This window comes from Schistocerca piceifrons, chromosome 2 (genome assembly GCF_021461385.2).
Source record: "Schistocerca piceifrons isolate TAMUIC-IGC-003096 chromosome 2, iqSchPice1.1, whole genome shotgun sequence".
Taxonomy (NCBI): domain Eukaryota; kingdom Metazoa; phylum Arthropoda; class Insecta; order Orthoptera; family Acrididae; genus Schistocerca; species Schistocerca piceifrons.
Genome location: NC_060139.1, coordinates 371,233,645 through 371,236,366, shown reverse-complemented (window position 1 = coordinate 371,236,366; position 2,722 = coordinate 371,233,645).

The window sequence follows — 2,722 nt, the reverse complement described above, 5'->3', positions numbered from 1 at the left end:
GGAAATGGTAGGTGAGGTAAGAAATCTGTGAAAAACCTACGAGATAGAAAGACAGGAGGCTAAGGAGTCATATACCAAGCCGCTGAGAAGACGTTAAACTGCACTTCAAGGGGGCAGCAGTAGAAAGCTAAAAACTGATGGAACAGCAAGTTGTAGAACACTGTAGATGTTGCAACTTCACTTGGGCTTGTACACAACCTTTTATCATGACGTCTGCAAAAGGTGTTCGGTTGTGCACATTTGCATTCGCGCCCTATATTGAGTAAATAGCCAGCCTAAGTACAGCAGTGAATGAATTGATGGTTCAAATGGCTCTGAGCACTATGGGACTCAACTTCTGAGGTCATTAGTCCCCTAGAACTTAGAACTAGTTAAACCTAACTAACCTAAGGACATCACAAACATCCATGCCCGAGGCAGGATTCGAACCTGCGACCGTAGCGGTCTTGCGGTTCCAGACTGCAGCGCCTTTAACCGCACGGCCACTTCGGCCGGCGAATGAATTGAAGTACTTGTCTAAATCACGATCGTTCACAAATGATTTACACCGACAACAGTTTAGAATGAAAACGTTTTTATTTTACTAAATCACATCCACAAAACAAACTGATGGCCACGTGATACTATGTCGGCGGCTCTTAGCCGCACCGACCTTACCACAACGACGGACCACAATCAAAAGACCTCGACCTTTGTCATCTATCCTCTGTCCTGTGTCCGGTCACGGGACACTACATTAATCAAATATATTATTTCTAAACATGGCCATCATGCATTTACAATGCTACAGTATTAAAATACGTAAACTAAATACCTTATATTATTTTGTAGACAATCATCAGATTATTTACATATTTAAGGGCACTCCACTTTTTGGCAGTGTCACCCCTCTTCTTTTGTTTAATCACGCCTTTGCCTAAAAGGTGTGGCATACGAAATACTCATTTTGTTCTACATAGATCGAAAACTGAACAGTACTTTCACAATAAAAGACAATAACTTATTATGCAGAGGTTCTCAAACATCCTCGCGACTTAATTTTTATATAAAACATGTCCTTTAATGTTCAAAATGTTATCCCTACTACTATGCTTTAAATTTGAGTTTTGAACTATTTTGCAGAGCCCTTATGTTTATGGAGTAGTCCTATCTCAGTGATCAGATACCCAGCAAATCCAATGATTAGCAAGTCAAGCACACCTTACATTATTAACATATTTACCAAGTTATGCACTGAGACAAAGGCAATTATGTAACTAAGTTATTCAATGTGAAACTGTTATATGCTGCCTCCTCTCTTTATCAAAAAGGTGACTCCATAAATATGTTGACTTGTGCTTGCTACACCTCACCTGTACTTCCACAGTAAACGTTACCACATCCAGCAAATTAGTTGTACTATTACAGTGTCCCTTGTAACCTCACAATGTAACACTGATTATCAAAGGCATTGAGTGTAGTAGGTCTGCCGAGATGGGGAAACTTAACACAAGGTAGGAATACATGGAGAAACACGCGGAAGAACGATGCAAATTATAGGAAATTTGTTTAAATGACAGCTGTTCTCTTACTGTAGGTCAAGTTTTAGAATAATGTCGCTGCATTCCCTCATAGCAGACATGCTTCAGTGTATGAAATACGTAATGTGTAGGACGAATTTTGTAGCTTTACAAAAACCCCTCTTTATCCTGTGAAGATGAGGTGACAGTTTACGTACTGTATGCACTAAAATGTCTTACTTACATGTCCTTTAAAGAGATGCGTTTGCCATGGTTTAGTGGAAACATTTCAGAGCCATGAATCATCGCGCCTGCATTACCTGGTGAGCGTGGCCTACTAATGAACCTCTCCCTCTTCGTGGCCTTAAACGTGAAAGGACGCGGCACAGTTAGGGCTGGCGTTGGGCAACTGCCGGCACAATATACTGTACACGAGTGCGCGGCACGATATACTGTACACGAATGCGCGCACCGCGGCCTGATGCAACCGGTGTTCCGGCCCCCCGCATGATCCCTGCTGGCCCGGACAAGGTCGGAACCAAATGAGAGTGTAGCGTAGGTAACCCAGAAAGTTTACTGTGCGTTAAGTGACCAATATCGCTAAAGCGTGGCGTGGATTGTGCGATTCATATTATTATTATGTTCAGGGTGTCATATGACAAAAAATTACAGGCTGTCCATAAAATTCCGTTATCACTTCAATAAGTCAAAACTTGGAAAGTGTTAGATCCCCCTAGGATAGCAACAGAAGCTGGACGAAATATCGAAGCATCTGGGTGATGTCTCTCTGATGAAAACCCGAGAATATTTAAAAAGAGTCTTGAAACGTTAGATCCAGAGCACAGGGCTCACGACTTACGACTTACACCCAGGAGGAATGCTTGACAACGTCAGATTTCACAAGCTCCAAGTAGCTCCACGAAGTTGTTTTGACGAAATGGTTCAAATGGCTCTGAGCACTATGGGACTCAACTTCTGAGGTCATTAGTCCCCTAGAACTTAGAACTAGTTAAACCTAACTAACCTAAGGACATCACACACATCCACGCCCGAGGCAGAAGTCGAACCTGCGACCGTAGCGGTCTCGCGGTTCCAGACTGCAGCGCTTAGAACTGCACGGCCACTCGGCCGGCTTATTTTGACATTTAAGTCTTTTAGCCAGTCCGCGTCAGGAATAGAGAGCAGGCATTACCGGTGGTCATTCCTGCACCCGCCAAGGACAC